Raw genomic sequence first — 15,851 nt, 5'->3', positions numbered from 1 at the left:
AACCAATAGTGTGAGTTGGGGCGGGACTACTTGCTTGTCCAACCAATGAAGACTGCCAGAATGTTTGGGAAATCTTTTATTTAGAAAATTCTGTGAGGTAAAGTTGCACAAAAATCCCACGTTCATACAGGAAGTGTCTAAAATGAGCTAAATTTCATTAATTAAACATCAACAACAAATTGTGAACAGCGGTAAATGTTGTAGCTGGTACACAGACACGGGTCCAAACAAGATGTTCTCAGCTAATTAAGACCTGGATGGGTGACAACAGAAACAAATGACTAAGCAGTAGGTGTACAAGCATATGTGTGTGAGTGTGTGTGTGTGTGTGTGTTAAAGGTGTGAGGGGCCATGCAGAAGAGCAAAAGAACGCCGCTGGTTTGGCCACCTCAGCTCCTGTATGTCCTTGTGAAGGAGCTGAGGAAGAGAAAGGGTGGGGGAACGGGGGGCGTGGGTCAGAGGGCTGCCATTTAATGCTGACTACCGACCAATCAGAGGGTCCCAGACTGTCAAGGACTGTAGAGGAGAGGGGGGAGGCAGCTCAGAGGCAGACCCCGCAGGTCAATTATCTCTAGCAAGGAGACACTGTCGGCGAATATCCAAATCTCATTTGCGCAGCTGCGGCCAGACTACACACACCTGAGCATGCGTCGCACCACCCCGTGAAGGCAATTAACGTCTTGCCTCAATGACATGTGTATTTGCAATGACAGCTCCCATAGACTTGAAACCAGTACGGATCCACCTACCAGGTAAAGGTATGAAGAGGAGAGCCTTAACTCATCTTCCCGGAGAGACTAATTTTAGGTACTACATGTTTTGTCTCTGCCCTGCAGCCACGGATCAGGCGAGAGAGCTCTGCACCTGTTGAACCACACCATACCAGCTTAAAATATTCTGCTGGGAGCACCGAGCCAGCCTTGGCATGAGAAAAGAAAAGAGTGAAGTGTAAGGGTCTTATGAGCTACTGAACCAAACAGCCCAGTGGATTCTTTCACTACCTCCTTAAACCACAGCACACAGGCCTGAGTGAGGAACATCCATCACACATACTACACAAGCAAAATCAGTCATGTGCTGTCTTAGATGGAGCTAAACAGAAAGCAGCCATGAAAAAAAAGTGCTTGTCTTGAATTAAGATATACTTTAGCATGATCCCACTTATGCAATTTGATAAGGGGGGATGTTTAGCCAAAATATTCGCAATGACAACCCACTTATGCATTCTGATTCAGAATCACAAAAAATTAAATTATAATTCAAAATGATCTATGGCAAAGATGTTTACTTAACATTGACTTAACATCATTACTTTAAATCTACAGTTAATGCACACACATGCACTGGTAGGCAAAATCATCCCAAAAATATAATATAAAAATATTTAGAATTTCTAAGTAAAAGACAACTAATGATATAATAATTATGGTATTATAGATTGTTATGACATTAAAATGAATGAAGACTTTCAGTACAAATCTTTTTGAAAAAAGCCTCTCATGTTCATTTAGGCTGCATTTATTTGATTAAAATAAAGGTAAAAACTGTTATATTGTGAAATATTATTAAAATGTAAATGGTTTGCTATTTTAAAATATTTTAAAATGTCATTTATTTCTGTGATGGCAATGGTGAATTTTCAGGAGCCATCCAGTGTTCAGAAATCATTCTAATATGATAATTTGATGCTCAAGATTCTTTTTTCATAACAGTTTCACAGCTGAAAACAGATGTGCTTTGTTATATTTTTGTGGTAACCACGATACATTGTTTTCCAGGATTCTTTGATGAGTAGAAAATTCAAAAGAACAGCATTAGTTTGAAACAGAAACTTTTGCTTAATTTAATGCACTCTGCTGAATAAAAGTATTAATTACTTTTCCAATACCTCACCATTAACCAACTATTAACTACAACTTTTGCCTCAATAAAGTCCTAACTTGCTGCTTATTAGTAGTTAGTAAGGTAGTTGTTAAGTTCAGGTATTGGGATTAGGGATGCAGAATATAGTCATGCAGAATATGTGCTTTATAAACAGCAAACAATTGTGAGAATTGGTCCCAATACTAAAATCTGACCTAAAAAGCTTACTTGGTTATTTTTGCATTTTGTCTATACAATGTAAAAAATGTATTTATAGTACAGTCACACTTAAGCTTAGCAATTATTCTGTGTTTACTGAGTCATGTGGCTGCTTTCTACTCAGTTTGCTTTATCTGTGTTTGAACCGGATTCATGAGTAAGCAGAAAAAGCACGTGGGCACAACATACTGTATGATGGAAAGAAAGCAAGCAGAGCGAGATCATTCTTCCATTCAGAAGCCCCTCATAATGCTCAGTGGCTTTTGCTAATTTATAGTTATTGTATTACTCACTGCACATATAGCCAATATACAGTATGTAATGCCTTGTGCAGTGTCTTCATATAATGTTAATCCATGAGGGTTTAAAACAGCCACTGAAATGTATCCTTTAGAAAAACAATGACATCCACCCCGCAGCACATACTCATAATAATACTTGCATACCTCGCTCTCATTTCTTTTCTTCCCCCTTCCTTTATCTCTCTCACACACTCCCCACACATGTGAGGGCCAGCACGGGCTGTCTGTTGGACGAGAATGAAACAAATGTATCAGTTGGAGCTGGAGAATATAACGCCCTTGGGACTTCATTTACCTCCCGCATGTTCGAGGGAGTTTGTCTGTGTTTTACTGCCCCACATAATCTACGGCATCGCAGCATCTCCTCTACTTTAACTCTTCATCATCCAAGACTAGCACTGAGCTCATTATGAGCGGCGGGGTGAATTCCACGGAACATCCAGACCCTGCAATTCCACCCACTTTTCGCTAAAGGCTAGCATGCTTTTAACTTTGAACGTTCATTAATAACACAGGCAATGCCATCTGCTTGTGCTGGGCTTTTGTCTTGATTGTTAGTTGACGTGTTGCTAATACAGGCCGGAAAGGTCACGTACAAGAGGCCTCTTTTGTTGTTCTATTTGGAATTGCTCTCACCCGTTGTGTTAAGAGATCATTAAAAATTGAAAGGGAGAATGCTGGAAGAGAGAAAATGCATATGTTTTGGACATTATTAATATTAAATAATCATGTTTGTCTCCTAAATTGAGAGTGACTTGCACCACAATATCAGTAATTAGATGAATTATAGATGGAGGAGGGATGGGCTAGTGGCCGTCTGAGTAAATGGAATTGCCAAACCCAATTATGCCTCTTTTTTTTTTTTTTTTAAAGTGCAGCCCCATTAGGAGTGTCACTTCAATGTCCAAATGGCACTACTAATAAAACGCAACTAGCACTTAACCGGTTTAATTAATAGTAAGATGATTAATATTAGAATTACTGGGCATTAAACACCGCTCACGCTGAGCAATGTTTGACAGCGGCAGGCGAGTGCGCTGGCGGGAGCAGCATTTTTTAGATGAAGTACGCTTATTACTAAAGACTCTGGACTGAATTCAGTCGTAATGTAAATACAGTAATACAACATGAATTCAACATTTATTTGAAGAACTGCTTTATAGACAGTAGACTACGTTTAAACTTTTTCCATTTGACTTTTTATAAATTTGCTTTTTATAAGAATGCTGACAAGTTTAATTGCTTAAGCATCAGAAATATATTCATTTATGTAGATTATTTAACAAAATAATTAATTAATTTGCATAAAGCAACCTGCAAATATTTAGTTATTAATGAGTATTACATTAATAGACTACAATTGTGCTGTCAAACGATTAATCGTGATTGATCACATCCAAAATAAAAAATTTTGTTTACATATGTGTGTGTACTGTGTATATTTATTATGTATATATAAATACACACATATGCATGCATATATTTAAGAAAAATATGTTAAATTTATATATTAAATATATGTGTATATATAATATAATATAAATTAAATAAATATATACATGTAAACATTTTCAAAATATATACTGTATGAGTGTGTATTTATTTATTTATATATTTGTGTATTTAACAGATATACACAGTACACACACATATATTATGTAAACATAAACTTTTATTTTGGATGCGATTAATCATGATTAATCGTTTGACAGCACTACTATAATATCAATATTATTGAAATATAGTTTTCAAAGCCATTCACTATCCTCTGTTCTACAGAAGAAACAACTCATTAGAGTCAGTCATCTGGGAATTAAACTACATTGACTGCAATTTATGTTTCCTAACAACAACTTGTTCAAAAGAGTCATTTGGTCATGAATCTGACTACACTGCTTGCTCTGTATGTATATCACTACAAAGAAATGCCTCATAAGAGCCATTTGATTAGGAATCGGACTATATTGTTTGCTTATGTTGAATGTTTTCGAACCACTGGTTTGTAATAGATGAACACTGGTTTGTTTTCACAGTATAGACGCTGTATTGGTGTTGTGGCGGTGGGTCAGATTATTATAGCAGGGTGCTCCGTTTGAATGGGCAGAATGAATTCAAACTATTTAGGTTCAGTATAGCTATTTTTTCAATCAAGCCGTTTCTGACTAAGAAACCTACTTAAGAAAAATGCTATATAGGTATTCCAATAAATCTGAGGCTGCCAGAAAATATCTATCAGCTGCTTTCTATGCCATTAATGATGTATTTCTACATTGACTGTTAACCACGGGAAGCTTCAACCCCTCCAGAGTCTCTTTTGACAGAAAGATAACATTTCACCACAGCATATCAGCCTCTAATTGGACCCGATAATTAGTCCAAATGAAATACTCATGATAACTACAGGCACAGTTCTGTGCATGTGCTGCGTGTGAATGCTACAGGGCAAGTAAATACAGGATGTTGAGATTCCACTACTGCTCTCTCGATCCAGCTCTCTCTTGGGCACACCTGAACTCTCTCACCAGCGTAAGTTTGCCAGAGTATATAAACATGCCTAAAGTGGCACCTTGCTAGACTAGTGTTTTTCCCAAGAAACAGTTCCCCAGATGGAGAGAGGCCCAGAGGCCCCTGGTCCCTCTGAGACCACCACAACCACTAATGGACACAGAACCAAGCTGACAAACACACAATTCCAAACACCTGGAGACAACAGCCTTAGCTTTAAACAAAACATATCACTAATTCAATAGAGGACTGTGTATGTAAATTGTATACCGGAAATATAAAATAACTGGTAGGAGTGCGTTAAGTTAGCAGATAAACAACTCAAACTGATTTTCATAGATCACCTGACTTCATTTATACATGATCTGTGTAATAAATAAAAAAACATCAAGGCTAAGAGAAGCACAGGCACCTAGATCAGGGGCTTTCAAATTCCAAGGACCTCCAAATATAATGATTCCCTTCTGAGGGACCCCCTTATCAAATATAAAGGCACTGCATACCATTCAAAAATTTGGGTTCAGCAAGATAGTTTTTTTTTTTTTTCCGAACCCCTATAAAACTTTTTTGTAGCCCCCTTCTGTCTCAAAACTCCTGGCTGAGATTACAACAAAAATGAAAGAGTAAAGACATCCACTGAAAGAGCAAGGTTGACTGGAGTAAAACAGAGCAGAAAGCCGTGGACAAATTGAGAAATTAGGAACGCATGGTGACGACTCTCTGAGGACCAAGCAGTGAGCCGAGACCTATTGCAACACATGGCACCAGACAGATGTGCTAGTAATTATCATCTATATGTTTAGCAGACGCCCTCTTAGAGGGCAGTGTGCATGGCTTCTGCCTTCACCATTTAAGCCAACCTATTTGCAGCCCCATGGGGGTGAAAAGGAGAGAGACAGGATGTCATCCTGGGATTCGAACCCAAAACCATCTTGTATCTGACCTCTGTGTTCAAGTAAATAAATCTCACAGTAAAAAATGGATAATAATTCTTTGAAGCACGCTAGTCACAATGTTGTTGTCTCCTGCTGTGTTCCTCTCTGCTCCACAGGGAGCTTTAGATATAAATGGGTATGTGAGTCTCAGTTCTCCATTAAAGACTGTGGTGTGACTAAAGCCCAGATGTGGCACTGATGCTCGGCTGCATCCAGAGGTGCTTCACCAGTCTGTCTGTTGTCGAACAGCTGCACCCAACCATCTGCTTCACCTCTGTGCTCACTCGCTTTCTCCCATTCTCTTTCTTAGAGAAATACACAGACTGCCTATCACAGACTACACAGAGGCTTCCTGACAAAACTCAGTGCTCATTAGGGAAAGTTAAGCAAGTGGTCCTTCACAGAACACACTCAGGAAAAGACAAAGATGGTCTTAAAGGGATAGTTCACCCAAAAATGAATATCATTTACTCATCTGTCTATCTTCTGTGTAACACAAAAGGCTTCTTTTCCATATGTGACCCTGGACCACAAAACCAGTAATAAGTAGCACAGGTATATTTGTAGCAATAGCCAAAAAAATACATTGTATGGGTCAAAAATATTGTTTTTTCTTTTATGCCAAAAATCATTAGGATATTAAGTTCCATGAAGATATTTTGTAAATTTCCCACTGTAAATATATCAAAACTTAATTTTTGATTAGTAATAAGTACTGCTAAGAACTTAATTTGGACAACTTTAAAGGCAATTTTCTCTTTCTTTTTTTTTGTGGCACCAACAGATGTAAAGTTGTAAATAAAACAGAAATAAAAAAAAGATTAATACAGTATATTTTACACTAAATTTTTTTTTCTATAGTTTTTCTACTTCGAAATTTAATGTTTAATTAATAATGTTTAAATGTGTCACTTGCCCTTTAATTGTTATTGTAGCAATTTCTCAGTAAAAATGGTTTTTCCACACATTTTTTCTGTTTATCTGACATGGCTGATTCTCATGAATTAGACCGGCTTAAATTTTAGTCTGTTTCTCACATAAAGTTATTGTATGGCTTTACAAGACTTGGAATAGTTCCCATGAGTTTTAAAAAACACTTTTTTGGTACTGTAAAGCTTTTTTTGGTCATTTTGAAGCTTGACAGCACCCAGTTCACTCTCATTATACAGAAACAGCTATTATGTCGTTGTTGTTTTATGGAGAAAGTCATACAGGTTCGAAACGGTTATTTATATACAGGGGTCAAGTACAACAAGACAGAATTTTCATTTATGGGTGAACTATTCTAAAAGTGAAAACAGAAAAAAAAGGAAAGAGAGAGTATGCATGTTTGAATGAATGCCTATCGCTAATCTGGTGGTGACATCATGGTGGAGGTAGAAGAGGATGAGGAAGAGTGTAGGAACGTTCACTCCAAATGTGGCTAAAGGTGCATAACAAGGCACTGGCCGACGGCCCATTATTCCCTCCCTTTCCTCTCTCCCTTTTGAAGACAGGCGGGATTTTTTTTCTACATAAAAGTAAACAACATTGCCTGCAGGCACAATTTCCCTGGCAACACAATAAAATGTGCAGTGAATTTATGATGGTCATCCATTAGCTCTTACCAAGGAAACATCACCCATATCTGTCGTCCATCATTCTAATAGAGGGTTAATGCACCAAATTTACATAAAAAAGTCATATTGTCTGCATGAATTATTTACACCCTCAGCTGTTTTTTCCCCCTTTCTTTCTCTTTCTTTCTCTCCCTCGCTTTCTGTTTTCAGCAACTTGGGGTTTTGTGTTGGATTTTCAGAGAAAATTCTGACAGTAAGAAGGTGGCCTTGTCAACTCTCTCTCTTTTCTCACACCAGACAGATGAACACAAGGAAGCCCTGCATCTTGCTGCTGGCACAGTTAAGAACAATTGTTAAGAATGTATGTTTGAAACTATTTAGTTAATTATCTACCAATGAAAACGCTTCATACAGATCAATCAGTGCATAAATACAAGTTAGCTAAAATGAAATACAGTCAAATTAAAATCAAATGAGAAAATTCAGATAAACAGCAATATAGAAATTCAGTTCTGTCAAAAACACCCTCAAAAACAGTATTTTGATTAAAGAAAGATCTCTGGATAACATCCAATCTCATAGATCACCCCCATTAACCATAAATGCAGAAACGATAAAAAACACACACTCGGAATCCCCTGAATGATGTAACTCCTTTCATATATGCTTGTGTGGGGACATGAATTGTAATATTGTCACTAGGCCCTTGGGATGAGCTTTGTGATTGAGCAATTATTACGAGCTCAATTACTATCATCACATTATCACTGCTAATCCATCGGTGTCAAAGACATCAACTTATCTTCACACAGCCTTTCCGCCACTCCAGTGAAAGGCACTAAACCCCTGCCAACCGACTCAAATGAACACCCCTGTGCCTGTGCCCTCCCCTCCTGTGCACTGTAAAGTTGTCGCTAGGATGAGTGCTTCCATTTTTTCTAATTTCACCTGACAGCACTACAGGCGTTTCTGGCGAGCAGTGCTAATTTCTGACATGCCTCAGCAGACAGAGACTCGATCACACGGAGTCATCTGACAGACACGCACAGGGGAATCAGACAGAAGGACGGAAGTAAAATCGCGAGAACAGTTCGGTGCCGAGTTCGAATGATAAAAATGCTTAAGGCACACTTCTAAATATTAAAAAACGCAGACTTACAGATTTAACTTGTAAATCGTTAAAAGCTGGAAACATAATTCTAACTGAAATATCAAACAGTATCATATAATCACACATAATAATGCATAACAATTCTGTATATAAATATAAAAAAACTGATTAGAAGTGACTGTAAAGACATTATTTTAAATAGATGTGCTTTTGAACTTTCTATTTATTAAAAATGCTGGAAAACTATTTTTTATATATAATAAATATTTACATTTTAATATATTAGAATACAAATTTAATAATAGTTCACAATATTACTGGTTTTATTTTATTTTTGATCAAACTAATGCAGCCTTTGTGAGAACAGAAGACTTTATTTTTTAAAAATCTTACTTTTTTCAACAACCTTAAACTTTTAAACAGTATTGTATACAGTATATCATTATATATATATATATATATATATATATATATATTAAAACGTAGTCGGGCGCCAATAGCATTGGGGGCAGCACACCGACATTTAGTGCTTTGGGCGTCCTGAGTCTTGCCTCGTGGATTTTTCCCGATCCTGCCCCCCCCCCCCCTTTCACCCTCCCATTTTGCTTCCTGTCTCAAATACTGTCCTATCCTTACAAAGGCAAAAATGCCACAAAAAAATCTTAAAAATAATAAGAATTTAAATGTACTCACCCTCATGTTGTCTTAAACCCCTGTGACTTTCTTTCCTCTGTGGAACATAAAATGAGAAATTCTTAAGAATATTTTGGCCGCTCTTTTCAGTACAATGAATGTAAATGAGGCTGAAGCTGTCAAGCATCAAAACAACAACAAAAAAGCACCATAAATATAATAAAAAAGGTCCATATGTCAGCTAGATTACAACACTTCTGAAGCAATATGATAGCTTTGTGTGAGGAAAGGAAACAAAATTCAAGTCATTATTCTCTTAAAGGCTGATTTGTGAAAGAATTGTTCTTTTTGAAACAGATCCTTTCAATGAATCACAAAACAGAGCTGAATGCTTTATTCACAAATGATCCAGTCAGAAATTGCTTATAACCCACTGGAGTGGAGAATTTTCAGTGAACAACAAATTAAATTAAAGCTATCACATGACTTCAGACTAGGAATATAGTCTGCTAATATTATTATCTACTTTTATGGTGCTTCTGGGCCCTTTTTGTCCATTACTAAAATGCTTTTTCTCTTTGTCAATTTGTAATTCTCTAGTGAGCCTTACATGTTCCCCTACAGAGCCTCATTGATGGCGTCTCACAGTTTAAGGAGCTGCAGTGTTAAACTGGGATCTGCCTGGTCTGAAAGCAGGGTCAAGGTCACGACCTTCTGTTTAACCCTACTGACCACACCAACCCCAAATATCCCTCCAGTTAGTAACCTCACTGCAAGTTCACTGCCTGAGGCACTTACTCTCTCTCACACGCACACAATATTTTGCATAAGTTTTAATTTGGCTCTGAACAATTGAATAATTTCACCTAACATGGACAACACACTAAAGGGTGGCCTCATAAAAACAATAAATGAATAAATACCTTAATAACTCCTGTGGAACGAGAACGGTATTGAAACCTTGCAGGCAGAACTGGTACTAAACAAATCAGAGGCCTGACGTCTTCTAATGATCCGGTTATGTAATAATATTGCTGTAATAGCACAGTACATGCTTCATAAATTACAAAGCCACCAAAGCGGCTTCTAAATGGTATTTGCATGCTCACCACCCATAACATAAATTTACATACAGAATGGTGACTGGAATTGAAAATCAACTTTGATCCACCCTACTAATGAACAATTACAAACCTGGTGCTCTCAGGCCCTGATTTGCATTCTAAGAGCCAGGCAAAAATGTTACTGCGAAGCATTTATCTCCTTCTGCAGAGAGAGCTTGTAATTCCTGACAGCCGGGTCAAAGTTTCTGTTTAATCTAGATCGTAATTTTTTTTTAATCTGCTGATCAAGTGAATTTTAATAGAATAAAATACAGTCTGTTTGAAGGAAACACTAAAAGAAGACACCTACCATAGGAAACACATGTCTCAGATTTTGAGTTATTGCGTGTCGGGTGGATTGAGGAATGCACGTAACGCTGTGTTTGTTGGAAAATGGTCTGTGCACGGCACCATCAAAGCCCTGCCATAAGGCCAGGTGCTTTTGAGGTGAAGTATAAGCCCCAGGGTATTATGTTTTACCCCTGCATATCAAAATGCCACATGCTGGGTCCAATTTATCTTGCCTTAAACATGAAGCTTCGTCAAGTATCCACACATCCTTAGATTTGGGATGTCTGAGCTGTGTCTTGGAGACTGAACATTATTTATGTGTTTTAGTCTCACATAGACACTTATTTTTATTAAAAAAAAAAATATTACATTTAAATAATATTTCTATTGTATTAAATGCCAAATTACATTTTTTTTTTTTACTGGTAATAGGATTCAGTAGTCTTAAAAAAGCATGGTGCTATAAGCAAAAAATAACTTTTTAACCATGTTTTTAGGGCCTTTGCCAACCACCTTTACACCTTTAAAATGCATTCAACGAATGACACTTATAAGCAGAGTTGCTGAACAAGTGCTTTTAAAAATATTACTGTGAAAGTGAGACTTGTTTTGGTAACCTCTTTCAATAAAACACTCGAGGTGACGTTCCTGGCATTCACTTACCTCCAATGGCTCATGTGCTGCGAGGCGTCTTCCTCCCTCCATCGATCAATACTTACAAATGCCAGCATCCTCCTGACTAATGCGTTTGTGTAATAATATCTGTATCACACACAAAGCTGTTTGTCACACACACAGATGCACACAAACACACAGACATGCAGTAAAGCAATAAATTAATCAGGAGATTAAGTGGAAAAAAGCCATTGATTTTTTGTTGTGTGCAAATAGGCATGAGAGGCGAGGAGCACTGGGGTGGAACAAGTTACAAATGTGTGTGTGTGTGTGTGTGTGTGTGTGCGTGCTTGAAACAGGGAGTGAAATGCTTATATAGTTACCAATATGTTTATGTATTGCTGGTATTCACAAATGCATTATTATTATTTTTTTTTTCAATTTGACTAATCACCTATCAGAATCTGCATATGGAGGATTTGGATCAAGCATACTGTACTGCCTCATATAAACACATCTTAATCATGATTTAAGATGACGTAAAGCTGAGAGTAAATTAAGCTTACTGCATCTAATGAAGTTTGTTTAATAGCTTCTGTTCCCACTGCAGAGGTCTCACCCTTTTCCACCAAGGACTGATGTTGGGGAAAGGAGGGGTTTGATTTCTTTGCCAACTGGCTCATGTTCCATGGGAAAGCCAGCCAGCATCATCCCAGCGTGATACAGGCTGGCCTGGCAGAACTCCATACATCCTGCAGACACCCCACCCACCCCTTTACAACAGGATTCCACAGGTCCTGCTGCACTGTGAGGAACTGGGCCAAAGACCCCATTTACACCCAGTATTAAGATCCATTTTCGGTGATATGATCGCAAATGACTAAATACAGAAGCTGTTCACACAGTAGAAGTGTGGTCTCATCTGTGAAACTTTGCCAACTTAATGCAGAAAATAAAGCTATATTGTATATTGTTAATAGTGTAGCGAAGCACTGCTCACACAGAAGTCACTTTCAGTCCAAGCAGCTTGTTTGGTCAACATGGCACGTTCATGTGACCAACTTGAATATGTTGCAAAAAACTCTTAACTGTGTATAGATTCCTATTGAAATACATGGAAGAACTTTTCCGCCACAGAATAAAAATAAAAAATTAAAAGGTAATTGTGACTTTTTATTTCACAGTTCTGAATTCTTAAAAAGTCTGAATTGTGAGATTAATGCAATAAAATGCATCTATTCTCGAGACATGTTTTAAAAGTTAAACTTGATGCAGCATTATAGAAACGCTGCGTGAAAATCAGAGAGATGCGGCGGTCAAAGAAATCCTTCTAGTGCGTATTTAAATAAACTAATTTAAAATAGTAAAACAAATTTACTGTACATATACACCTTACAAGACCTCACAAGTCTTTCTCGGTAGTATGTCAGATATCAACATGTGGAAATACAGATCATCCTTCAAGATATAGTTTATGATTATGAAACTTAAAAAAAGTAACCATTATGAAAAGTACTGCATAAATTCCTATTTTAACACAAAAACGTCCCCGGAATTCAGCTTGAAACTTTTTTTTTGTGATTTTTCTTACTTAACAACTTGTGATCGACCACCTGAGACAGAACTTAATATCTGGTGCAAATAAGCACAAAGCCTGCAACCGGTTACCTTCTGCACTTTAGCAAACTATAGCAGTACAACACCAAAATGCCACAATACAAATCTGATTCTGCATTTCTGAATCATAACCACAGCTTTACCATACAGGTCACCATGTCATTCATGTGAGTATAGCCTTGAATCTATTTGCAGGGCTGACATACAGAAGCAAAATCCCACAATGCATTCTCACGCATAAAAAGACGCAATGCTGTCTGACCTCCAGAACCACGTGCCTCTGAATGTGAAACGCTCACCCTTTCAGGCTCAGTATGGTTTACCTTCCATGTCCTGATGGCTTGCCCTCTCCGTCACTCCACGTATTTATTTGCTGCATACATTTCCATGCCTTCGCGTGCAGAGGCCACTGGGAGTGGAGAAGGGGAAGAGGGCAAAGTGGAGCGAACAAGTAACTTAAACAGCTCCTTCTGTACGCCATTCACCTTCACTGACCGCCACAGAACACTCACGCACACACTTGCTTCCGTTCCTGACCTTACAAAGCCATCACTGTTGAGGGCAAAGGTAAAGCAGATGCAATTGTCTCATTGCTATTCCCTCAACAAAAGAGTGCGGATGAATAAACAGCGTCCATCAGGCGGCCGGAATATAGCCGAGTGAATGAGGTGTTTGGGAAGGGGTCAGGGAGAGGTGACTGTAACCGTGTCAGAACCACAAGCAAGGCCATTGGTAGTCAGCAGTCGACAACAGGTGGACAGATGGTGCAATTGGCCTGAGACCCCAACAAGGGAAACTTTTTGATGCTATCTTTATTTACAACAACTTCTGCATCTTTTAACATTTTCGACTTGCGTTCTGAAAGGACTGCCATCACTGTCTCTTGTTTTATCTTTAACTGTCTTTCATTCTGTGTGCAGTATTTCTTACATAAACACACACCTGTGCACTTCCTCTCTTTTTGCCTTGAGCGATCCAGTCTCTCTCTGACAGGAGCAACGGAAGTGCAGTGCTTGAGACAGCAGATGGTTGCTTACCTCACTTGACTCAGGCACCTGCCTTATAAAATAATCATAGTAATCATGCATACGTTTGACAAATGAAACGTTTAATCATCTAAAACATTGCAATCCATGCACAGACCGTACGTAAAACTCCACTCTTATGCGATTCTTCAAAATTAAAGACGTTTATTCTGTTAACTGAGAGCCATCAATTATGTAGTGGATGTTTCAATTAGAAGCTTTGCTGTGTACCTTTGTCCTCACAGAGTGTACAAGTGGGGCCAAAGTGTTTAAAAAACAATGGAGTACAGATATGGACCGCTTTAGTGACGAAGGAAACATGTTTTAGCATGTGTGTGTGAGTGTGTATGCAGCACATGGGTTGTGGTGCTACCTGCAACAGAATCCTGATTGGGTTTGTTAAATAATGCATGGCTCTGAGGACAGGCCTTTGATAAAGTGTAGCACAAGAACCCATGCATAAACAGCCACCATATGCAGAGGAAATTGATGGAGGAGATAAACTCCTCTGTGTGTGTGTGTAAGTGCCAGTCTGTGTGAGTATTTAACTGTATCAAGGGTGTATTTTTATGGGCTGGTTTGCATGGGCATCCTACTACATATTACCATAGAGCCTACAAAAAAGTACTTTGGTGGTATTATGGTGCCATGATGAAATCAGATGATTAAAACATTAATATTTACATTATAGACCTAATAAAAAAAAAAAACTAAAATGATGAGACATTAAATACAGTAAATAAAGTAATATTGTGAAATATTATGACAGCTCTAAAAATATATAAACAAATTTTATAACTACAAAAATTGAGCAGCATTTCTAAAGGATCATGTGACCTTGAAGACTGAAGTCATGGCTGCTGAAAATTCAGCTTTGATAACACATTAGTAAATTTATATTTTAAAATATATTCAACTAGAAAAATTAAGAATTTTGTTTAAAAAATTGCTCAAAAAGCCACAGTCGACCAAAGTGTAGCACCATGGTAATTTCTGATACTTTAGTTGCTTGTTAACTTGCTAGTAAGGTATATGCCATTTGTGTATTTAACATAAAGACATATAAAAACAATAATGCCCTCAAGAGTTTTGTCTGCATTATGAATCCTGTATGTTTTTAATGACATACTGTCGATAACAACATAATCTTATGCACATTTATATGTCCTATGATGCTATTCAGTAGGCTATTTATTTGTGTGTAACTGTAGTGGGTCAAGGGGCTGTCGCTGGGGTCAAGGACTGCTTTGTACATGCGAAGAAGCAGTGCTTTCTGTGGGTCTGAAGAAAGAGCCGCTATCATCATAAACAGCCTGTGTATGGAGATACATGTAAACTAGCCTCTATCTTAGTCCGCCCACCTTATCACAGAACAGTGTCACCCTGATCTCATCAGTGCTCATCCTTCTTTTCAGTTTTTTAATCTGTCTTTTTTTTCTGTCTTATAGTCTGTCATCCCATCCCTGATCTTTCCTTTAACTCTTTAGTTTTTCTTTCTGGGATTTTGTTTACCTGCATTAAGTTAAAGATCCAGGAACTTAAGCATGCGTCTTTCTTTTAGCCCAAGTCTATCAGTCTCATTACCCACAATGCAACCCTGGACCTACTTCTTTCCTGCCCTCTAACCAATACATACCCCAACCATAAACAATAAAAATATATGGAGGAAAACAAACTCTTTTGTGTGTGTGTGTGCGATTCTTCAGCTTTAATTTACTTAGTCCATTAATATTTCAACTTACCCCTTCTCTCTCCCTCTTTTCTTCGGGTGGACACAGAGGTGGTGGGTGTGCTGAACCATCACACCCTTGTTGTTTCAAAGGCATAAATATTTCAGCCTGCTTTATTGGAGACCCTTGTTTCACATCCCAAAACTCGGTGGCACACAAGAACACACAGACTATTACAAATGAACTCTTTGCTTTATTTTCTTCCTCTGTCTCTGTTCTAAATAATCTCCTTTTGCACCCTATATTCTTAAATGAGCATTTCTTTAACTATTGGTTCTTTTGGCCTTAAAAATACACTTTTAATGACCTCACTAGCCTTATTTGTCTACTCGTTTTTATTTTT

General features: G+C 37.8%; 1 long non-coding RNA gene across 1 annotated transcript in view; it reads right to left on the bottom strand.

Moving 5' to 3' along the window:
* Positions 1-333: 333 nt before the first annotated feature.
* LOC122140008 overlaps positions 334-15,851 on the bottom strand; it is a 124,748-nt gene continuing 109,230 nt past the window's right edge. Inside the window, exons 5-7 of the long non-coding RNA XR_006156737.1 lie at positions 11,185-11,283; positions 9,188-9,224; positions 334-919 (exon numbers count right to left, since the gene is read on the bottom strand). This is a non-coding gene — a long non-coding RNA (uncharacterized LOC122140008). The remainder of the gene's footprint in view (positions 920-9,187; positions 9,225-11,184; positions 11,284-15,851) is intronic.

This window comes from Cyprinus carpio, chromosome B16 (assembly GCF_018340385.1).
Source record: "Cyprinus carpio isolate SPL01 chromosome B16, ASM1834038v1, whole genome shotgun sequence".
NCBI lineage: Eukaryota > Metazoa > Chordata > Actinopteri > Cypriniformes > Cyprinidae > Cyprinus > Cyprinus carpio.
Note: the sequence above shows the minus strand (reverse complement) of the source record. Positions and strands in the feature narration are given on the sequence as shown.